Source organism: Lynx rufus, unplaced genomic scaffold (genome assembly GCF_022079265.1).
Source record: "Lynx rufus isolate CCGP_SWC_20201006 ecotype Redwood Valley unplaced genomic scaffold, mLynRuf1.p SCAF_2, whole genome shotgun sequence".
NCBI classification, from domain to species: Eukaryota; Metazoa; Chordata; class Mammalia; order Carnivora; family Felidae; genus Lynx; species Lynx rufus.
The window spans coordinates 127,228,016-127,252,699 of record NW_025814834.1 but is presented as its reverse complement, the minus strand read 5'-3'; the positions used below and the strand labels follow the sequence as shown (position 1 = coordinate 127,252,699).

General features: G+C 41.5%; 1 long non-coding RNA gene across 1 annotated transcript; it reads left to right on the top strand.

Moving 5' to 3' along the window:
* The first annotated feature begins 43 nt into the window (after positions 1 to 43).
* LOC124516294 (uncharacterized) lies at positions 44 to 24,684 on the top strand. The gene is made up of 4 exons (XR_006963015.1): positions 44 to 84; positions 18,097 to 18,229; positions 23,688 to 23,899; positions 24,527 to 24,684. It is a non-coding gene; the product is annotated as an uncharacterized LOC124516294 (long non-coding RNA).

Genomic DNA, 24,684 nt, shown 5'->3' with positions numbered 1-24,684 from the left:
AGCGATGAATGAGAGTTCGTGTTTCTCCACATCCTTGCCAGCATTTGGCGATGTCAGTGCTTTGGATTTGGGCCATTCTACCAGGTGTGTGTAGTGGTCTCTCATTGTTGTTTTAATTTGCATTTCCCTGATAACATGGGGGGGGTATCTTTTCATATGCTTATTTGAAAATTTGCATATTTTCATTGGTGAGGTGTCTATTCAAGTCGTTGGCCCATTGTTAAATATGGTTTTTCATTTTCTTACTGCTGAGTTTTAAAAGTTCTTTGTGTATTTTGAGTAATAGTCCTTTATCAGATTTGCCTTTTGCAAATATTTTCTCCCTGTGTGGCTCATCTTCACATTTTTTTGGCAATGGACCTTGCAGAGAAAAATTTCAACTTAATGAGGTCCAGAAATAAATGAATTATTATTTCATGGATTGTGCCTTTGATGTTCCAGTTGTTCTAAAAAGTCATCAACATACCCAAAGTCATCTAGATTCCCTTCTATGTTATCTTCTGGTTGTTTTATAATTTTGCGTTTCACATTGAGGTCTATGGTCCGTTTTAAGTTAATTTCTGTAAAGGGCACACAATCTATGTCTAAATTTACTATTGCACGGGGATGTCCAATCATTCCAGCTCCATTTGTCAAAAAGACTATCTTTTTTCCATTGTATTGCCTTTGCTCCTTTGTTAAAGATCAGTTGACTGTATCTATATGGGTCTATTTTGGGGCTCTCTATGCTCTTCCACTGATCTATCTGTCTACTCTTTCACCAATACCACAGTGTTTTGATTACTGTAGCTTTACTGGAAGCCAGGTATCATCAGTACTCCAACTTTATTCTCCTTCAATGCTGTGTTGGCTATTCTGGGTCATTTGCCTCTCCACATAAACTTTAGAACTATTTTGTTGATACCCATAAAATAACACTGGGGTTTTGACTGGAATTGTGTTGAATCTATAGCTCTAGGTAGGAAGAACTGATGTCTTGACAATATTGAGTCTTCCTACGTGGACATGGAATATCTCTCCATTTATTTAGTTCTTTGATTTCTTTCATCAGAGTTTTGCCATTTTCCTCACATAAATTCATGTGTATTTAATTAGATTTATATCCAAGTATTTCATATTTACATAATAATGCTAATGTAAATGATATTGTGCTTTTAATTTCAAATTCCAATTGTTTATTGCTGTTTTATAAAAAAAAAAACATTTTACTTTTGCATATTGACCTTGTATCCTGCAAACTTGCTATAGTAGCAAATTAATCCCAGGAGCTTTTCATTGATTCTTTGGAATTTTATACATAGAAAATCATGGCATCTTAAGAAAACCGTCAGTTCTATTTCCTCCTTCCCAATCTGTATACATTTTATTTCCTTTTGTTTTATTGCATTAGCTAGGACTTCCAGTACAATGTTGAAATAGAAGAGTGGGAGGGGACATCCTTGCTCTGTTTCTATATTAATATTTGTAATGATTCCATTTTATCCCCTTTTGTTGACTCATTAGCTATAACTATTATTTTATAACCATGGGTTTGTAGAATACAGTCTCCTTTCCAGTATTTCACACAAAGCATAAGCCCGTAAAGCAGTATACATCCATTTCCACCCCCTTCCTGGCCTTTGTGCTATTGCCATACATTCTACTTCTATAAATGTGATAAAGCTTTCACTGTATTGTTATTTTACACCTCATTCTTGGTCATATTCTGGCTCTTCACATGACAGGTAATTTTTTTGACTGGATGCCACCGGGCCTTGTGAATTTTACCTTGCTAGTGCTAGATATTTTTGTATTCCTGCAAATATTCTTGAGTTCTGTTCTGGAGCATGGTTAAGTTACTTGGGAACAGTTTTACCCTTTCCAGGCTTGCTTCAAACATTGTTTGGTGAGACCAGAGCCGCCTTTAGTCTAGGGCTAATTCTGTCCTATAACCGAGGTGGTATCTTTGTGAGATCTCTACCCCAAATCCCATTAATTGTGAAGTTTTCCACCCTGGCTGGGGGGGAACACGAACTATTATGGTCCTGTCCTCTGCTCCCTTTCGATGCTTCTGTCCAGCTGCAGATAGTTTCCTTGCATGCGTGTGCTGACCAGCACTCAGCTGACAACTAGGAGGAGACCCTGTGTGGTGTCCAGCCCTTTCTCTCTGCAGACTCTGGCCACCTCAGCTCGCCAGACTCCCGTGTCCATTTCCTCAATCACCAGGCTCTGCCTCGCTCCTTCCGCTCTGCTTTGCAACCTAGACACTCTTCCAGAAGTAATCTGGGTGACCGTGGGGCTGACATCATCTTTTTCTCTCTTTCGGGGAGTACCGTCTTCAGGGCCTGACAGTGTCCAAACACTGTTTATTACTTGTTTTAGCCGGGAAAGCAAATCTGGATCTTCTTATGCCATCTTGCCTGGAATTAAAAGTCTAAAATGTATTTTTTTAATGTGGGCTGTGTGTGTGTGAGCATAAAAAACACTGCCTTTAAAGACACATTTTCACGAGTAGTAAAATTCCATCCGTTGCAGGGTATGGTCATGCAAAGGTCAACCAGCTTTAGAAAATCACCTCTTTAACAGAACCATCCTGAGTTGTATTTTTACAAAGGAGTTGTAAACTTGTATAAAGATTGAGAGCTTGAATCCAAGTAGCACAGACTATCATTAAGATCATGTACAAGAGACACTGGAAATTGAGGCCAGCCCTAACAAACTGTACAGAATGGCCTCGCCGTGAGGAGATGCCATCAGCAGAGAAGCAATCCTCAGATACCAATCGGCCCTGATAATCGATGATTCTTCCTCAGAGACCTAGCCAAAAGCACTGAAACAGTAGTAACCTACCTCCCTTGTGGGCAGTGACGAGCTCGGAGAGACTGCCATTGGCCTTGCAGTGGGAGAGAAGTGGATTAGTTTGGCTCCTTCCGCAGGCCTCTGAACACAATTAGAGCAAACCCTTCTTAGCGCTAGAGTTACACCCTCAGCATAAATGAGGAACTTTGGGGATATAGTAACCCACTTCTAGGACCTCATGGTGCTTAGTAGCTGAGGAAATGTAGCTGCCAAAGTTTCCATATGCAAATGCCTTTTGTACCTAGTAAGGTAGAGGAGAATCTGAGACCTTAGATCTGACAAGGTAGAGCTCTGTGCTTATGCCACAGCTCTGGCCACCTATTTATTAGGGAGCGACGTGAATAGAAAATAGATCCTATTTGCGCTTGGAAGGGCAATCTAGCATAATGTAGAATGCACAAACGTAATGTATACGTTTACCAGCTTTGGAGTTGACACAGACCTGGGTTCCAATCCCACCTCGGCCACAAGTGAGTGGCCCTGGATCAAGCTCTCGATTCTCTCTTCTCTGATGATCAGATTCATCCATTTATAAAATGGTGGTGATATTCCCTATTGCAGCATTTTTTTTTTTTGCAGCATTTTTTTTGTGAGAAGTATGCAAGTATGATTCCTGGCACATAATATTCACTCCGAAAATATAGCTATATTTACTATATGGAGATGAAACAGTGACCACAAGAAAGAGACAGGAAGGTGGTACCTCTTCATACTTGCCCAAATGAAAACCATGCTGTGTTCTAAAGTGGAGTCCATCCAAGCCTAGGAGAAACTAAGAAAATCTCATTTATACTCCAAAAAAATCAAAATTGTCAGAGAAGTCCCAAGTGAGGATGGCAAATTGTTGGCCCTGACTGACAGTCCTTCAAAGGCTGTGTTTTCCAGAGACTCGGTCTTTCCAGTGACAATGTTCCATGCAAGAGACCCTGGGAGCCACTCAGTGCTGAGTGCTGCATGACCTCAGTGTGTGCTGGGAAGGCCCCGAAATGAAAGGTAATAGCACACTCCTTCCTCCAGAGACCTTGGCTCTCGCTCAAGGGCAAAGGTGGGTGAGCTGATAGCAGACCTGGCAAAGGAGCTACTGGGATCTGCTGGAATGGGGCCACCTCACAGAGGCCAATCAGCAAGCCAGCAAGGTGTCCGAATGGCTAAACCCGGTTGCTGCCTTCCCACGCTGGTGTGCTTGTGGGTGACCCTGTTTATCCATAATGCTCCACAAAAGAGACCCTGTTTATCCATAATGCTCCACAGTTTCCATTTCTACTCCAAGAGAAGGCTCAATCTGTATCTGCATTTTTCAGAGACAGGGAGCCCACTTCTGCTTTAAAACAGCAACCTTTCCTCCAAACCAGAATACCCAGTCTCAGGATGGAGACAAGAAAGTGAGTTATGATTGGAATTCTCCCGGGGACCCTCTAACCATTCCCTAAAAGGACACTTACTTATATCAATTTACACTTACACACTAGTTTATAAGGTGTGCAAAATACTTCGTATATGTACATGGAGAACGTAAATTTTCCTCCCACTGAGACTTTGTATTTAAGTGTAGGTCCTTAAAGTTGGCAGTGTTAGGTATCCAAGGTCCTCAGCACACTTTATGCACCAATTTCAGCTCCTTTCCCTTCTTCGTTGCCTCCCCTGGCTCCTCTGTCCTCTTCTTCCTTATTCTCTCTCTCCTTTTTTTTTCTCTTCAATTTCTTTTTTACTATAGCAACATACACTTAACAAAATTTACCATCTTTGGGGTGCCTGGATGGCTCAGTCAGTTAAGCTTCTGACTTTGGCTCAGGTCATGATCAACAGTTCATGAGTTTGAGCCCTGCATCAGGCTCTGTGCTGACAGCTCAGAGCCTGGAGCCGGCTTCAGATTCTGTCTGTCTGTCTGTCTCTCTCTCTCTCTCTCTGCTCCTCCCCCTCTCATGCTCTGTATCTCTCTCTCTCTCTCTCGAATGAATAAATAAATAAATAAATAAATGTGTATAAATAAATATATACAATTTACCATCTTAACCAATTTTTAAGTGCACAGTTCAGTGCTTTCAGATGCATTCATGTTGTCCAACCACCACCATCCAGCCCTACACCTCTCTTTTTGTCCCATAAAACTGAAACTGTACCCATTAAACACTACTTCTCCGTTCTCCCCACCCCCAACCCGAGCAGGTACCATCACAGTTTCCATTTCTACTCCAAGTACCTCATATCTCCCTCTTCTTTCATTTTAAGTTTATTTATTTATTTTGAGAGAGAGAGTGTGTGTGACCATGCATGAGCAGGGGAGGGGCAGAAAGAGAGGTAGAGAGAGAATCCCAAGCAGACCCTATGCTCTTAGCACAGAGCCTGACATGGGGCTTGATCCCATGAACTGGGAGATCATGACCTGAGCCAAAATCAAGAGTTGGATGCTCAACCAACTGAGCCACCCAGGCACCCCACTCTCCCTACTCTCTTTTAGTCAAATCCTGCTCTTTTCTTTCTACTTGTAGCCAACCCAGGTCTCAATTCTCTCTTCCTAGAAAAGAATCTCTTTGATCTTTTCTCTTGACTGGTCTACCACAGACTTAATGGTTGTCTGCAGCCATTAAAGGATTCTTAAAACTAAACAAATAGTAAGATAGTTTAAGAATAATGCCCCCAAAATACAAAGGTGTGTATTATAAAAATAAGTGCTCTTGTCCTGTCTCTTATCCTACCCACCGTTTCCACAACTCTTAATTAAACTTTGTTAGCATTTGCTGTGTGTTTGTCTAGAATTGTTCCATGCCTACATGCCTATAGTACAGCATACTGGTTAATAATAGATATTCTGGAGTTAGACTGCCTAGGTTTGAATTCTGGCTTTGCCATTTAGTTCGGTGATCTTGAGCAAGTTACCTAACTTCTCCTTCTTTGAGTTCTTCCCATAAAATTGAGATATTAGTATCCATTTTATAGGATTGTTTTGAAGACTAGTAAGTTAATAAAGGTAAAGCACTTAGAATAATGACTGGTGCCTAATAAACACTATATGGATATTATTATTGTGCATTTTTATGATTGTTATTATGCCTGTATTTTAATCTTTGTTACACAAGTGGGATCATACCATGCATACAGCGCTGCAAGAGTATTTCACCTAATAAACATCCCATGGGTATCTTTCGATATTAATTTAACCTCGTTCATTGTAATGACACAGGATTTGATTGTATGGTTGTAAGAGCTGGGGTTGCTTTTAAATCCAGGGCACAAGAAACTATAGAGCACATGACAGCATATCACAGAATGTGTCCCAAGGTATTAATCGTGGGGTCCTGGGTTGCGGGCACATGTGGGGAATGTGTCAGAACCTGTGTTTGCTTCTGTCGATGCAGAGCTGCGAAGGATGGGCCTGATTTCCTTCCATGTTCTAAGAGCTGGCATTGCACTTCTCACCCACAGAAGTTTGGCTTTCACAGCTACTATTCTTATTGATCCATTCTTATAAGTGGCCCTGTCCAAACATGGTTTTCCGGCAGGCCCTTGGAAGGGAAGTGATCTCCTTCCTGCCCCTTCCCACGACCTGGACTGGAAAGGGCTGATCCCTCAGGGAAAGACTATGTATAACCTGGCAGGAAAGGAGCTTGTGAGAGCACATGAGGGATGTGAGTATAAAATAAATAAATGGGTCGGCTTGTGAGTGTGTGTGTGTGTCTGTGTGCGTGTGTGCGAGTGTGTGTGTATGCATCCATGTGCATGAGTGTATGGACTCAATGTCACAACTTCTCCCCTGCTCTCCACCCCTATTTACTCTTCTATTACTTCCTGCTCATCTTATGACTGGGAAGCAGAGTATAAAGACATTGAATAGTCAATAACTGTACCCAGAACTAAAACACAATACATACAACATGTGTGTATCCAGAACATAACACAATGTAAAGCCAAGAGGCATGAAAGTTCAGGCAACACCTTCTTCAAAGGAAACTAGTTTACTGTGTGGCTCTACGTACCACATTTGGGAGCCTGGCTCAACTACCAATCAGCTTTGTGATTTAATCTTTCTGTGCCTCAGTTTCCTCATATTTAGGCTGCTAAAGATGATAATATCTATTTGATAGACTCACTCTGAGGATTAAATGAATTAAATTCATAAGATATCTCTATCAGAGCCTGGCACAGAGTCAACCAGTTGAATAAACATCAACTATTATTATCATTGTATCTAAAGGCATCCACCTACCCCTAGCTCTAACCTTCAGTTTCCTTTTGTGCCAATTCCTTACATTTCATCTGTTTAAAGAGAAATCTCACACACACACACACACACACACACACACACACACAATCTATCACACAGAGTTTTAGCAGAAAAAAACAATTTGTCATTTTTGAAATTTTCCCAGAAAGAGGGCCAGAGCCCTCTGATTAGACCTGATTAGATCCCGTAAGCAGTAGGCACAGAAATCCTTCTGGACTTTGGAAATCAGATGGGCACTTATTCAACACATTCCTGTATGGGGTAGTTTACAAAATTCAATGAACACAGCAAAAGAACCCAGAAGTCCAGGAACTTACCTACCTAAAATGGTCAGCATAGGCAGGGCAAATAATTAAGGTGAGGTCAAAGTGTTTGATGCTCCTTGTTCTACTGAAAGTCATTATTTGCATATTGCTGAATGATTCACTGAGGCCAAGTGCTAATGATGGCCTGATAACTCCCATTCAGGATGTGCTTCTTGTTTTCTTGCCTTCATAATAATGACTGACTAGTATTTTATTCTCAAGACCAATGTGTCCCAAAGGAAGAGAATCAAAAAGATGTGTCTCCAAATAAGAGAATCAGAAAGAAATCAAAAAGATGCTGGCCATTGGGCTCTAGAAATCCAGCTGCCTTCTCCCAGCTTCTGAACGCACAACAGCCCCATTGTGCATGGAGAAAAATTGAACTGAAGCTTTCCTGAAAGCATATTTGAACTTGGACCTCCAGTGCATAGATTAGCAGCCAGCTTCCAGCCGAGGCACCCCCTCCTCTCCTCTCCATCTTTGCAAGAGAATTTAGCTCCATTTAAGTCCAGGGGACATGGCAAAAACAACACTCCAAACACCACTTCCATTTTTGGCAATGGGATCCTTCAAACCGAGAAATAACCCTTCAGCTCAGAAGTCCTTTGGATTCTCTCTCTACCTCATACATTAGTTTCCTTCACTCACTTCAGAGGGAAGGGATAAGCCTGAGAAGCTGAGGCTCATTTTCTAAGTTATTCTGTAGCAGAAAGAACACCAATATCAGCCAAAAGAACAGAGTCACTGATTATTAGCACTGGAAGGATGTTAGCTAGCCACCAATCAACTCCTCCATTTTTCAGATAAGGAAACCAAGGACAGAGAGGCTAAGGGCCCAAGCAGCACTTTGAGAAGTATCCCCAGCACAAGCCATCTTAAGGACCCCAGAGAGGCTGAGAGCCATGCCCTTGTTTCCCCTATTTACCTCCATTATTAACTTCCTATTAACCCCTGCTGATAAATTGCTGTATACTAAGTGCTGTGCTCAGGAGAGGGAAGCAAAGCTCTACCCTTCAGGCATTTATAATGACTAGTTAATTTCTTTTTCTTTGAATGCACTTCATCTCTCAGACGCCTCATCCCTGTCAATGAAATGATAAACTGTTCTTTTTTGTCACCTTGGTTCAAAGCCTCGGAGTCCTAGCCATGTTTTATGTTCACTCCTATTCTATACATCCAGTGCCGTCAGTTACCCGCTTAAATATTCCATCAGTCTCTCAACAGACATTCATTTGTCTCCCACCATGTCCCTTTCCACTGGGACACCTTCCTTTCATCTTCATTCTTTCTGCCACTACCTCAGCCGTAGGCTTTATCACCATCCAAGTGACTGGCATCTTCAAGAACTACCTGGGTGCCTCCAAGCCAGCCTCTCTTGTCTCCAGCACGTCATGCCTGAGGAATGTTCCTTGAACAACTCACCGCTCATGCCGTCCTTCTGCTCCTCTGCCTATGGTTGATTTCTTCCTATTACCCACTAATTCAGGTCCAAATTCCTCCCCCTGGTTTTCAAGTTTTCCTACAACCACCCTATCCACCCAAACTCGTTTCCTCACTCTTCTCACCTAAGTCTTCTTTGGTAAAATTTCACTCATTCTTCAGGGCCTGAGGTCAAGTTATCATCATAGAGTTCTTCTTCCTCAACACTAGAGTAATCGTTTCCTCTTGGGTTACCCTGGGCACTTACCTCTGGCACAGGACTGCTTGGATTGCTGTATGCTTTCGTGTTCATCAGCTCTCTCCTCGCCTGACCTCTGAGCAATTCGAACCCAGGAACGATCCCTTCTATTTTGTATTCCGATGTACAGCAGAGGGTAGGTGCTTAGTAAATGTCCTGCGCGGAATGAATGAATAGCTCCTAGCACAGCGCTGAGCTCCCTGCAGGTGCACAGCGAAGGCTTGCTGAGCACCTGAAGGTAATCTGACATCAGCACTCATCATCCAGTCATGGAGGCAGGGATGTAAACGGCTATCATGACAGAAAAAACAAATTCATAGCAGCATTGTTGTTTAAAGGAGGAAACTTCCCTATTTGGGTAACTGAGACCAAAGAGGCTTAAAGTCTAAATAGTACTTTGAAAATTGTCCCTGGCATAAGCTGTCCTCGGATGCCAGAGAGTTCTCCTTTAAGAGGAATCTTCCCTTTCTGACACGTGATTTTTTAAAAATGTTTTTATTTATTTTTGAGACAGAGAAAGACAGTGCATGAGCAGGGGAGGGGCAGAGAGAGAGGGGAGACACAGAATCTGAAGCAGGCTCCAGGCTCCGAGCTGTCAGCACAGAGCCCAACGCAGGGCTTGAACTCACGGACTGTTAGATCATGACTTGAGCTGAAGTCGGACGCTCAACCGACAGCCACCCTGGCGCTCCTGACACATGATTTTTAAAGAATTAGAAAGAAGGTAGTTTGAACTCATTTGTAAATGCTGAGGAATAAAAATATTATGTTTCTAAGGGAAACGATCCTAGTTTACCGAGACTAAGGGAGACATACCTAATCTGGAATGAAGAAACTTTAAGGAAAATTAAAACAATATAATTAGCAACATTAGACACATAGGGTCCATGGGAACCAAGATTAAAACAGATGTGACTTTTTTTAACTCTACGCCCAAGGTGAGGCTCGAGCTCATGACCCCAAGATCAAGAGTCGCATACTCTACCACTGAGCCAGCCAGGTGCCCCAAAATAGATGTGATCTTTTTTTGCTGGACCATTTTAATTACTATTCACTATTCAAGGGGATTCCCCTAGCTCCACGCCCTTACTACAACAATGGGGCCTCTTATTCGTCCTCTCCTTAAATACCTAAGCGTTTAAAATTAAAGATCACTTCTTTGATGTTTGTAAGTTCATACGGCATTTACACAATTTTAAAAGAATGGTTGCATTACAAAACTGAGCATATCAGGATGATGTCACGGATGATACCAGTCATTAAAAATACCCTTCCTGTGATATGCAGAAAACTACAGAAAGCTCACTGAAAAACACAATTTGTTCTTCTGGAATTAGGTGTTGTATCAAACATTTATCAAGTACGTATTCTGGACAAGATACTGTGCAGAAAACTACATGGTGCCCCAGCGACTCCTTGCTCTCAACCAAATACAGTAGAAAGACTGGAATTGGGAAGTTCATCACCCACACCCTTCACATGTCTACACATATTGTGGTCTTTCCATTAACAAGTTCATTGCTTGGACACACCATGTCTGTGTATGACTAATGGTTCTAAGGCGTGAGCAGGAAGTTCCTGATGAGTGCGTGTCTCTTGTTGTGGCCTGCTGAATCGGCCCGCTCTCAGCATCTGGCCCTGCGTAGTGGGCACCAACTACTACGTATTTTGCCGTAAATGCATTTGTTCTTTGAAGTCCCAGAAACCAAGCACACAGAATCTCCTTTGGGTTTAGAACCATATTGTTTACAAAATAATTGCAATTTCTGCAGTCATTGGAATGCATTTGGAGAAACATTGTCAAGAATTAAAGAAGTAAGGTTGAGGAAAACATGTTTCCATCTAAATGCACTGAAGAATAAAAAGGTTCCCAGGACCTCTGGCATTCCTCCAGAAAAGGACAACTACACCACAGAGGAATTGGATTTTTGCCTAGTAGCCTTTGGAATGACGTGAACTTTATATGCTTTTTCAAATAGATGCCCTTCACAGTGATTGGGCAACAGAAGTTTCCCAATCTATGATATGAAAGTAATCTGATACTTCTATTCCCCCCACAAAATTTCATATATTCTACACCCCAGTGAGCCTGATCCTCAGGACGAATGTGAGAAAATCTGTCCCACTTGGGCCTCCTTTGCCAATGGCAGTGATATCCTGCCCTTAGTGACAGATATTCGCCATAATTCCTTTTGGTTCTGTTAATTTTAACAAACGTAATCTAGGTGTTAAAAATTGTGTTTAGCCACTGATCCTAAAAAGCTTAGAAACAAGTGCTATATGATAAAATGTCTTAACCAAACAACACAGACTGGGGACCATCAGAACTTAGAAGAGAGGGTCATAGCCCAACATGGGGGTTTGGGAAAAGCTTCTTGAAGAAGATAGCATATAACCTAATTCCTCCAGGAAGAATAATGGGGACTCACTTCCAAAAAGTAGGAAGGATGTTCTTGGCAGATGGAACAGTATAAGCAAAGGTACATGGAGATGGGCTGTGATAAGAAGCACAAGCAATTAGACATTAGTTCAGAAATTATTAAAGAAGTACAAGGTGGAAGGTGGGGACAGGGTGAGACAAGGGAGGGTAAATCTATAGAAAATAAATAGGATGTGGAGAACCTTGAATGGCCTGCTAAGGAGTTTGGACTTTATTCAGCACAAAGTGAGGAACCATTGACGAGTTTTGCTTTGTTTATGTAGGGAGTTGTTTGGGTAGATGATATTTTATTAAATTTGTCTTTTCATGTTTTATTATAATGAAATTAATATTCATTTTATTTAAAAAAAACCCTTGGCTTTTGGGATGAGCACTGGGTGTTGTATGGAAACCAATTTGTCAATAAACTTCATAAAAAAAATAAATAAATAAAATAAAAAAAAAATAAAAAAAAATAAAAAAAATAAAAAAAACCCTTGGGGCGCCTGGGTGGCGCAGTCGGTTAAGTGTCCGACTTCAGCCAGGTCACGATCTCGTGGTCCGGGAGTTCGAGCCCCGCGTCAGGCTCTGGGCTGATGGCTCAGAGCCTGGAGCCTGTTTCCGATTCTGTGTCTCCCTCTCTCTCTGCCCCTCCCCCGTTCATGCTCTGTCTCTCTCTGTCCCAAAAAAATAAATAAACGTTGAAAAAAAAATTTTTTTAAAAACCCTAGGAACTACAATCCCAAATAGCCAAAACAATGTTGAAAATTAAAAAAAGAGAAAAAAAATGCTGGAGGCATCACATTTCCTGATTTCAAAAGCTATTACACAGTTACAGTAATAGAAACAATGTGGTACTGACATAAAGCAAATATATAGATAGATAGGATAAAATAGACTGTCCAGAAATAAACCACATATATGGTCAAATGACTTTTTAAATGTTTATTTATTGTGAGAGAGAGAGAGAGAGAGAGAGCAAGGGAGGGGCAGAGAGAGAGGGAGAGAGGGAATCAGAAGCAGACTCCACACAGGAGCCCCGTAACGGTCTTCATCTCGCAAAAGTGTGAGATCACGAACTGAGCCGAAATCAAGAGTCGGTCACTTAAGCGAATGAGCCACCCAGGTGCCCCTGGTCAAATGATTTTTAACAAGGGTTTGAAGACCATTCAGTGAGGAAAGGACAGTCTTTTCAACAAACGGTGTTGGGAAAACTGGATATTCACATATAAAGGAATAAAGTTATCCCTACCTTATACTATACACAAAATGAACTCAAAAGGGATCAAAGAGCTAAACATAAAAGCTAAAACTATAAAACTCTTAGAAGAAAACACAGGGAAGAGCTTCATGACATTGGATGTGGCAGTGGTTTCTTGGATACGATATCAAAAGTGAATGCAACAAGAGAAAAAAATAGGTAAATTGGAGTATATCAAAATTTAAAACTTTAAAAAAATTTTCAACTTTTGTGCATCAGAAGACACTACCAATAGAGTAAAAAGGCAACCATGGAACTGGAGAAAACAATTGCAAATCACATATCTGATAAGAGGTTAATAAATTATGTATATACATATATGTTCATATGTACATATATATATATACACACACACATACCTATATATAGTCTCCTACATCCCAACAACAAAAACAACCAGATTAAAAATGGGTAAACTGAGTTGAATAGTCATTTCTCCAAAGAAGATAAATAGATGGCCAACAAGCACATGAAAAGAAGCTCAATGTGACTAACCATGAGAGAAATGCAAATCAAAACCACAATTAGATACCAGTTCACATCCCTTAGGATGGCTATTATTAAAACCAACAGAAAAAGGCAGACAAATGAAGAAACCAGAAAAGAACAAGGGTAGTGAGGGTGTGGAGAAGTTAGGAAGTCTGCTGCTGGTGGGAATGTGGGAAACAGCATGGCAGTTCCTCGAAAACTTAAAAATAGAATTACTCTAAAATCCAGAAACACCACTTTTGGGTATACCCCCCAAAGAACTGAAATCAGAAACTCAGAGACGTTCATGCACCCATGTTCACGGCGGCATTATCCACAGTAGCCAAATGATGGAAACAATACAGATGTCCACTGACAGAAAAATGAATAAGCAAAATGTGGTGTGTGCACACAACAGAATATTATTTGGTTCCTGAAAGGAAGGGAATGTTGACATGCACGACACGATGGATGAAGCTTGAGGATATTATGCTGAGTGAAGTAAGCCAGTCATAAAAAAAAACAAATAGTGTATGATTGCACTTACATGAAGTACGAGGAGAAGAGTCAATAGTCAAATTCATTGATAGAAAGTAGAATGAAGGCTGCCGGGAGCTGGGGGGAGGAAGGAGGAAGCGTTAGTATTTTACAGGTACAGACTTTCAGGGTGGAAAGGTGAAAAAAATTCTGGAGACGGATGGTGGTAACAGTTTCACAACAACGTAAGTATGCTCCATGCTACCGACCTGTAGGCTTAAAAATGGTTCAAATGCTACGTTTTATGTTATTTAAATTTTACCACCAAAAAAACCCACCTACGAACACAGAAAAGCTAGAAAGTTACTCATAACGATACACAACATCCCCCTGTTCCTACCAATTATAACACTCTGGAGTAGTAAATGGGAGAATATAGGATGTGATTCAATTTGTGCTTGAGGCAGCAAAGAAGGATGGATTTCAGCAGGACTAAATGAAAGGCAGGCAGATTGGTTAGACAGTGACAGCAGAAAGCCAGAACATAAGGAAAGTCTGGACTAGGGAAATGCTAGTTCACCGCTAAAGAACATACATATTAGAAATACATTTAGGACCTAAAACGAGCAACATTTGGTGCGTGACGAATGGTGAGGATGAAGAGAAATGAATTGAGATACCTAGCTTTAGAAGTTTAGAAGTTCAGTGAGAGGCACCTAGGTAGCTCAGTCAGTTAAGTGCCGGACTTCAGCTCAGGTCGTGATCTCGCTGTTCGTGAGTTTGAGCCCCGCGTCGGGCTCTGTGCTAACAGTGGGAGCTTGCTTGGGATTCTCCCTCTCTCTCCCTCTCCCTCTCCCCCTCCCCCACTCATGCTTTCTCTCTCAAAATAAATAAATAAACTAAAAAAAAAATAGAACTTTAAGTGCAAACTGGTGCAGCCACTCTGGGAAACAGTATGGAGTTTCCTTGAAAAGTTACAAATAGAACTACCGGGGGACCTGGGTGGCTCAGTCAGTGAAGTGTCTGACTTCGGCTCAGGTCATGATCTTGCAGTTTGTGAGGTCGAGCCCCACGTTGGCCTCTGTGCTGACAGCTCAGAGCCTGGAGCCTGCTTCGGATTCTGTGTCTCCCTCTCTCTGCACCTCCCCCGCTTGTGCTCTCTCAATAATAAATAAACATTAAAAAAATTTTTTTAATAAAAAAATAATAAAAATAGAACTACCCTATGACCCAGCAATTGTACTACTGGGTATTTATCCAAGGGATAGAGTTGTGCTGTTTCTAAGGGGCACATGCACCCCCATGTTTATAGCAGCGCTATCAACAATAGCCAAGTATGGAAAGAGCCCAAATGTCCATCGATGGATGAATGGATAAAGAAGATGTGGTGTATATATATACAATGGAGTATTACTCGGCAATCAAAAAGAACGAAATCTTGCCATTTGCAACTACGTGGATGAAACTGGAGGATATTATGCTAAGTGAAATTAATCACAGAAAGACAAAAAATCATATGACTTCATTCATATGAGGACTTTAAGATACAAAACAGATGAAAATAAGAGAAGGGAAGCAAAAATAATATAAAAACAGGGAGGGGGACAAGACATAACAGACTGTTAAATATAGAGAACAAACCGAGGGTTGCTGGAGGGGTTTTGGGAGGGGGGGAGTGAGCTAAATGGGTAAGGGCATTAAGGAATCTGCTCCTGAAATCATTGTTGCACTATATGCTAACTAACTTGGATGTAAATTAAAAGATAAATAAATTATTTACAAAAATAGAAGTTCAGTGAACAGTGCGCCGTTACTTGAGACTAGGTAACCACTAGAGGTACGTGGAGAGACAGAAAGTAGAATTTACTCAGAAATTTTAAGTAATTTAATTACAATTTAAAATAATTCAATTAAAGGGGCGCCTGGGTGGCTCAGTCGGTTAAGCGTCCGACTTCAGCTCAGGTCACGATCTCGCGGTCCGTGAGTTCGAGCCCTGGGTCGGGCTCTGGGCTGTTGGCTCAGAGCCTGGAGCCTGCTTCCGATTCTGTGTCTCCCTCTCTCTCTGCCCCTCTCCCGTTCATGCTCTGTCTCTGTCTCAAAAATAAATAAACGTTAAAAAAATTTTTTTAAATAATTCAATTAAAAATGTAATAGTTGGGAAGGTGATTGTGGTGATTTGTAGTCTGTTGGCTTGGTTACGATGACTATTTCCCAGAACTCTCTTCTTTGTATGTTTCTGGCAAGGGTGGGCCAAAGAGACATTTCACGTGAGCTTTGGGAAGTAGAGGGGAAGCAGCACCCATGGTTTCACGCATGTAAGGTTGGTACAGAAGCAGGAGGCATTGATGGAACTCACGAGTGTTGTCATTATCTGTGGGCTCAGCTCCTGGGCGTGGGGCCAGAGCCGGTCCTGCAACTGCTCTGCCTCCTCCGGCATCTTCCTCCCGCTTTTCTGACTCCTGAGCCAGGGGAGTATTTAGCTCCACAGCAAAGTATGCCAGCTCCTCCCATAGGAGCTAGAAGTGATGAGAAAGTGATACAGTTCCAGTCCGTCTTCATGGGCCTTCAGCTGGAGGCTCTGGGCTCCAGCCCGTCCCCGCTCTTCTTCCCCACTTTACATCCTCCTTCTTCTCCTGACTGCCCACCCTGCAAACTTGACACAGAGAACGATCTCCCAGAGACCATTTAACCGCATCTCACAATGGTGAGAGGTCCAATTTCGAGTGGTTTTGCTTCTCTGATCGAACTCCAACATTAGACAATTTGGTGCTGGACACGATTACAGGGGTCTAGGGGTCTCCGAATAGGTTTTGAGGTATCGGGAATTCATTCTCTGATTTTGTTGGATTTAAATATGGTCATAATTGCCCTGTTTCCAGTGGTAAAGAGGACACTGGTACCATGTAGCGTGCAGTGGCAAAACAGGTACACAAATTGTCATACCGTGCCACCTTTAATCAAATGACTATAGAAAAGGGGTTGGCCAAGTTTTTCTGAAAAGGGACAGATAGTAAATACTTTAGGCTTTGCGGGCCACAGCTACTCAACTCTGGCTGTAGCTCAAAAGCAGCCATCAGACAGTAAGTATATGAATGGGTGTGGCTGTGTTCTGATCAAACTTTATTTACAAAAACAGACAGCAAGCCAGATTTGGTCCAGGAGGCTTAGTTGGCCAACCTCTGCCATAAAAGGTAAAGGTTTGAGTGAACAAGCGTTTGCTGCCATAAGATATTTTAGTGACAACGCTGACTATGCTGGGAGTGATTGGTTGCTTCTAAGTACGTTGGAGAACTTAGAGAAGGAAATATGAGCTCAGAGCTTTCCATTCTTATTCTTAGCTCAAGGTCCATATAGGGGATCTGAAATCGTCTATGAGCACCCCCAACACAATCCTGACTGGTACAGTGACAGGAGAATTGAAATTAGCAGATAATTTGCAGGCAAAATGAAAGAGGAGGAGGCAATTTGGGTTGGAGGTGCCTATGGAATCTCCAAGTGGAGATGCTTAGCAGGCATCCACACGGACGAGATGGTCAGAGTCACATGAATAAATGAGATAACCGGGAGGGGGACACAGAGAGAAAAGCAATGAGCTAAGGCAGAGCCCCCGAGGAACCCAGCCTCCAGTGGATGGGCAGGAGGAAAGGGATGCACAAAAAGTCCTGAGAACCTAAGACCCCAAGAAGAGAGGAGCTCAAAAGAGGCCAAGGAAAAGGAGAATCTCAAGAAGCTGTAAGGGACTGCACTAAAACTGGATCTGGTAGAGGTTGAGAAATTCAGCGAGTTAATGTTCAGAGAGACAGGAAAATGGCTACTGCCTGCAGAAGAAACGGTTGGAGTAGAAAAGCAAGATGTGAATTTTAGTGGAAGAGGTTTATGTTACCACTCACATTCCCTTCTTTACCTAGCCCTTGAACTTGGGGATGCTGCACGGAGGTTAGATAAAGGAGAAGAGGCTGTGTGTGCCTCCCTTCCTCGTGGGGAGAAGGACAGTGCTGAATAAGAGGCAGAACCTGCAGGAAACCACCTGGTGGTCTCCATTCCTTTGATGAAATACCAGGCACCATTGGGAGAGGAAGTCGAGGGTTGTGTAGCAAGTTTGAAGAGACAAGCGAAGTTTTGGAACCATCATCCGAGGGTGGGAAAATCTGATTTAAAGCAGTGCAGACATCACGCAACACAGCCATACAAACGCCTTCGTCTGTGACTTGTACAGGGAGCACGTCTCTCATGCACAAACTTACGACACCAGACACCTTTGTCCTCAACCGGACCGGTTCTTAGATTTGAAATTTATAATGTGTATTTCTTTCAGTAACCATGGAAAATGAAAGAATACATTAAAATTTTTCTGGTTTTTAAAGCAGCTCTGAGAGCATCCTTTAAAGCTCCTAGTTCTCTAAGGAAATTCTCTGAATACTCCTACAGGTGAGCTAACCAGACCTGCATAGATAGAACAGTATTGACTGCCGCAATATCTTACCAAAGTATTACCTGCAGATTTCTGTTTATTTCTGGGATTTGCCCTTGGAGAATTGCAACCAGCCCTCTGAAATGCCAGGTGAGTAACTACATAGCTGTGTGTCTACCCCTTCACAAACTCAGTTTTCTCCTTATCAAAGAAAACATAAAAACCGTCATTTGGAATCAATGGGAAAATGAAATCAAAAGTCTGTTGGTAGGTTCCCCCACTGGGTTATAATATCTAGAAAGTTTCCAAAGAAATTCTGCTAAACACACCCACAGCAGAGGTATGAGTTCCTTGGTAACCTAACTGTTAAATGTAGTTTTTAATGCGTGTGTGTGTGTGTGTGTGTGTGTGTGTGTGTGTTTACTGATGAATAAAAGAAATAAAGAAGGAAGGAAGGGAGGGAGGGGGGATGAGGGAGGAAAGAAAGGAAGAAAGGGAGGAAGGGAGAAAGAAAGAGAGAGAGAGAGAGAGAGAGAGAGAGAGAGAGAAAGGTGCCTGGGTGGCTCAGTTGGTTAAGCATCGGACTTCAGCTCAGGTCATGATCTCATGATCATGGGTTCAAGCCCCGAGTTGGGCTCTGTGCTGTCAGTGCAGAGCCTTGAATCCTCTGTTTCCCTCTCTGCCCCTCCCCAACGTGCACTCCCTCTTTATCTCAAAAATAAATAGAAAAAAATTTATTTAATTTATCTAAAATTTAGAAAGAAAGAGAGAGAGGAAAAAAAAACTAAATAAAGTTCTATGTGAATTCAGGTATACATACATTTTTAACTTTAAAATCAGAGAAGAATTTGATTTTGAAGAAAAACTGAAGAATATCATTTCCAAGGAGATTCACTGCCAAAAGGGAAAAAAAAAACTACACTGCTCTCAAACTGAATTCCTTCTCCCATCTATTCTCTACACAATAACCAGTGGGATCTCTGAGAAACATAATTAGATAAAATCACTCTTCTACTTAAAACTCCCACTGGAGGGGCGCCTGAGTGGCTCAGTCGGTTAAGCGTCCGACTTCAGCTCGCGGTCTGTGAGTTGGAGCCCCGCGTCGGGCTCTGGGCTGATGACTCAGAGCCTGGAGCCTGCTTCCGATTCTGTGTCTCTGTCTCTGCCCCTCCCCCGTTCATGCTCTGTCTCTCTCTGTCTCAAAAATAAATAAACATTAAAAAAAAAAAAACCTCCCACTGGAAAGGGCTCATCGAAATGTAAACATGGTCATTTCTTGGTGTCTCAGTGCTCTGAGGAAAAGAAAAGTGGATTTTCCTCGTTGAAAGACCAGGCTCAGCCTTGAGTAGAAGTGGGGAAGAGGTCTTAGTGCAGATTGGAAAGCTTCAAATAAAAATAGAATTACGCCTTTTCTCACATTACCATTCATCCTGCCAACCCAGAGTGGGCCATTTCAGAAGGTGATAGGATTTGTTTATTTTATTTATTTACTTATTTATTTATTTATGTTTATTTATTTTTGAGAGAGAGAGAGAGATAGAGCATGAACAGGGGAGGGGCAGAGAGAGAGGGAGACACAGAATCCGAAGCAGGCTCCAGGATCAGATCTGTCAGTGCAGACCCCGACGCGGGGCTGGAACTCACAAGCTGTGAGATCATGACCTGACAAAGTCAGACGCGCAACCCACTGAGTCACCTAGGTGCCCCCAGGGTTTGTTTATTTTAAAGCATTGGGCCTTCTTAGAGAGAATAGACTATGGTCTACAAAGAAGGGACCGTTTTCTTGGGGAGTACTTCCTTCTCCCAGTCTCTATCATATTCTATGCTGAAGGTTCCCAAATCTTATTTCCAGCCCTGAACCCTTAGACATCTGTCAAAGGTCATAATACCCAACCACATGTGGAGTCTTCAATTTGAAGTCAGCATGTTAAAGGCAACAACCTCTTTGACCTCAGCTGCAGCAACTTCTTACTTGACACATCTCCAAAGGCAAGGAGAATAAAAGGAAAAATGAACAATTGGGAGCTCATCAAGATAAAAAGCTTATGCACAGGAAAGGAAACAATCAACAAAACTAAAAGGCAACCAATGGAATGGGAGAAGATATTTGCAAATATATAAACACTTTTTATATATTTATATATCAGATAAAGAGTTAGTATCCAAAATCTATAAAGAACTTACCAAACTCAACAGCTGAAAAAAAAAATCCAGTGAAGACATGGGCAGAAGACATGAATAGACACTTTTCCAAAGAAGACATCCAGATGGCTAATGCACACATGAAAAGTGCTCAACATCACTCATGATCAGGGAAATACAAATCAAAACCACATTGAGATATCGCCTCACACCGGTCAGAGTGGCTAAAATTAACAGCACAAGAAACAATAGATTATGGAAAGGATGTGGAGAAAGGGAAACTCTCTTACACTGCTGGTGGGAATGCAAATTGGTGCAGCCACTCTGGAAAACAGTGTGGAGGTTCCTGAAAAAATTAAAAATAGAACTACCCTATGACCCAGCAATAGTGCTACTAGGAATTTATCCAAAGGATATAGGAGGGCTGATTCGTAGGGGCACATGCACCCCAATGTTTATAGCAGCCCAAATATCCATCAACTGATGAATGGATAAAGATGTGGTTTGTATATACAATGGAATACTACTTGGCAATGAGAAAGAATGAAATCTTGCCATTTGCAACAACATGGATGAAACTGCAGGGTATTATGCTAAGTGAAACAAGTCAGAGAAAGACAGATATCATATGTTTTCACTCAAATGTGGAATTTGAGAAACTTAACAGGAGACCATAGGGGAAAGGAAGGAAAAATAAGTTACAGAGAGGGAGGCAAACCGTAAGAGACTCTTAAATACGGAGAATAAACTGAGGGTTGATGGTTGGGGTGGAGGTAGAGGGTGGGAAAAATGGGAGATAGGTATTAAGGAGGGCACTTGTTGGGATGATCACTGGGTGTTGTATGTAAGTAATGAATCATAGGAATCTAGTCCCAAAGCCAAGTGCACACTGTATATACTGTATGTTAGCTAACTTGACAATAAATTATTTTTTAATAAATTTGAAAATTATACATTTTGTATTTGCTTGCCTGCAGATAATTTGCCGCATTTTGATAACATTGACTATTTAGCCAAAAAAAATTAAAAAGGCAAATTTGCCATTTTTCCTCAAATATCAGGGTCCCGTTCCTAACTTATCTTTGTCAATGAAATTATTCTCTTAGTTACCCAGATGTGAAACCTGAAGGGAATTCATTCATTTTTGATCCATTCCTTTTTAAAAACGGAGCTCAAGGGCACCTGGGTGGCTCAATTGGTGAAGCATCCCACTTTGGCTCAGGTCATGATCTCACGGTTCGTGGGTTTGGGCCCCACATTGGTCTCTGTGCTGACAGCTCAGAGCCTGAAGCCTGCTTTGGATTCTGTGTCTCTGTCTCTCCCTGCCCCTCCCCCACTCACGTTCTGTCCCTCTCTCTCTCTCAAAAATAAACATAAAATTAAAAAAAAAATAAAAATAAAAATGGAGCTCAAATCCACATAACATAAAATCTAGCATTTTACCAATTTTAAAGTAAATAATGTAGTAACTTTCTGTATATTCACCATGTTGTACACCATCACCACTATCTCATTCCTGAACATTTCCATCTCCCTAAAAAGAAATCATGTACTTCTCAATTCCCTCCTTCCCCCATTCCCTTGCAACTTTATTATTAACTATTATTAACTAGTTAACTATTATTAACTATTTAACTATTAATCTTTATTCTGTCTCTATAGAGTTGACTATTCTGGACATTTCTTTAAATGGAATAATAGAATACGTGATCTTTTATGTCTGAATTCTTTCACTTAGTATAATGTTTTCAAGGTTCATCCATGTTATAGCATGTATTCACACTTCCTTTTTAATGGCTGCTATAATATTCCACTGATGGCGAGACCACACTTGGTTATTCACATTTTTGTACATCACTATCCATTTTCAGAATTCTTTTCATCTTCTAAAACTGAAATTCATAACCACTGAACAATAACTTTTCTCTCCTCTAGCAATCACCATTGTACTTTCTGCATCCATGAATTTGACTACTCTAGGTACCTCATATAAGTGGAATCATAGAGCCTTTTCCTTCTTTTTTTTAATTTTTTTTAAATTTTTTTTAACGTTTATTTATTTTTGAGACAGAGAGAGAGAGAGACAGAGCATGAACGGGGGAGGGGCAGAGAGAGGGAGACACAGAATTGGAAGCAGGCTCCAGGCTCTGAGCCATCAGCCCAGAGCCCGAGGCGGGGCTTGAACTCAGGACCGCGAGATCGTGACCTGGGCTGAAGTCGGACGCTTAAACGACTGAGCCACCCAGGCGCCCCAGCCTTTTTCCTTCTATGACTGGTTTATTTCAGTCAGCACAATGTCCTAAAATTTCATCCATGTTGTAACTTGTGTCAGAATTTCCTTCCTTTTTAAGACTGAAAAATATTCCGTTACATGTATGTACCACACCTTTTTTATCCGTCTGTCGATGGATGCTTGAGTTGCTTCCACCTTTAGGTTATTGTAAATAATACTGCCATGACCATGGGTGTACAAATATTTGTTTGAGTTCCTACTTTCAGTTCTTGGGGGGTTTACATCCAGAAGTGAAATTACTGGATCATAGGGTAATTCCGTTTTGAAGTTTTGAAGAACCACTATACAGTTTTCCATAGCTGCTGCACCATTTTGCATTCCCACCAACAGCGCACAAGAGTTTCGATTTCTCCCTGCCCTCACCAACACTTGTTACCTTCTGTTGTTCTGCTTGGTTTTGGCTTTCTTTTTGGAACTAGCCATACTAGTAGGTTGGAAGTGAAATAATGCCATCTTAACAATAATCCATCCCTAAGTATTTTAATATTTTTGATGGTATTGTACATGGAATTGTTTTTTCAATTGTTTTTCATCTTTATTTATTTTTGAGAGACAGACAGAGTGTGAGTGGGGGAGGAACAGAGAGAAAGGGAGACACAGAATCCGAAGCGGGCTCCAGGCTCTGAGCTGTCAGCACAGAGCCCGACGCGGGGCCCAAACTCACCAACTGTGAGATCATGACCTGAGTCAAAGTCGGACACTTAACTAAGCCTCTCACACACCCCTGGAATTGTTTTTTTAATTTCATTTTTGGATTGCTCATTGTTAGCGTATAGAAATACAACTGATTTTTATATATTGATCTCATAGCCTTCAAGTTTGCTGAATTTGTTTACTAGTTCTACATGTGTGTGTCTACGTGTATTATGTGTATATCCCATCTGTAAAATGGGATGATAAAAGTACCTGTTGTTATGAGGATTAAATGAGTTAACACTTGCCCAGTGATAAGTACTGGCATATAATAAACATATAATAAACTGGCATATAATAAACACTAAAAAACTATTAGACACTAAATATTTATTAGACAGTAAATATTGAAGTCCTATTATATATTTATCTGTAGGACTTGTACAGTGAACAAGACTGACAACAGTCAGTCAACGCGGACTGCTTTAACAAATTGCCATAGACTGAGGGGCCTGAATTGCAAACATTTATTTCTCACAGTTCTGGAGGCTGGCAAGCCCAAGATCAGGGTGCCAGCAGATTCAGCGTCTGTTGAAGACGGTCTTTTTGATTTGCACATGGCCTCCTTCTGTATCCTCACGTGGCGGAGAGAGATCGTCGTCTTCTGATCAGATCTTCTGATCACACATTGGAGATTAGAGCTTCAACATGTGACTCTGGTGGGCAGGAGGGATCAACATTAATAGCAACAGGTAAGAGTCCTGATCTCATAGAACTTACACGAAATATCCCAAACCCTTTGTACCCAGACTGCTATTTTTCAGATGATTTCTGCTAGGAACCAATTTCTCATGGGTTTCTCATGTTGCTTCCTTTCTTGCAAGCCTCAAGAGGTACAGATGGCTTGATTTTCCGACTGTCTCCCTCTAGAGCAGAGAATGGGTTTGTGTATCATCTAGCATAATAAAGATAATATCTGCCCCCCCCACCCCCAGACAAAAGTCAGGCAAGGGTTCTTGAAGACCACTGTAAAAGATTTGAGTTCCTCAGGCTTGGGGTTCCTCAGTCATGGCGTATATAGCATTCACTCTGCATCATCTCTATGGGACCTGAGGAGCAAAGAGAATGGATGTAAAACTGAAACTCATGTTGCTCTCTGTGCCATGGATAAGAAAGTCACTTGTCTCTGCTCAGGAGTCTGGTGTCTTCTGCCAGCATCTTTGCAAGGGGCTAACTTTTTTCATTGTGCGTAGGGTAAAATGTCACACCCTTCACAGCTTTTGAGAACTTCCATCCAGTATGCCATTACAAGGGTAACTTCCTTAAACTCAATTTCTACCTAGTACCTCTACAGTTCTTTTCCTTTTTCTGGCTTTTAGGCTCCTCCATACCTCTCCAACTGAATTGTCCATCTCTTCCTGAAGAAGACCTACTTCATAGGCCAGGAATTTCAAACACGTATTACCATGCTCATTTCTACTTCTTCTTCTTTTTTTTTTTTTAATGTTTATTCATTTCTGAATGACAGAGAGAGACA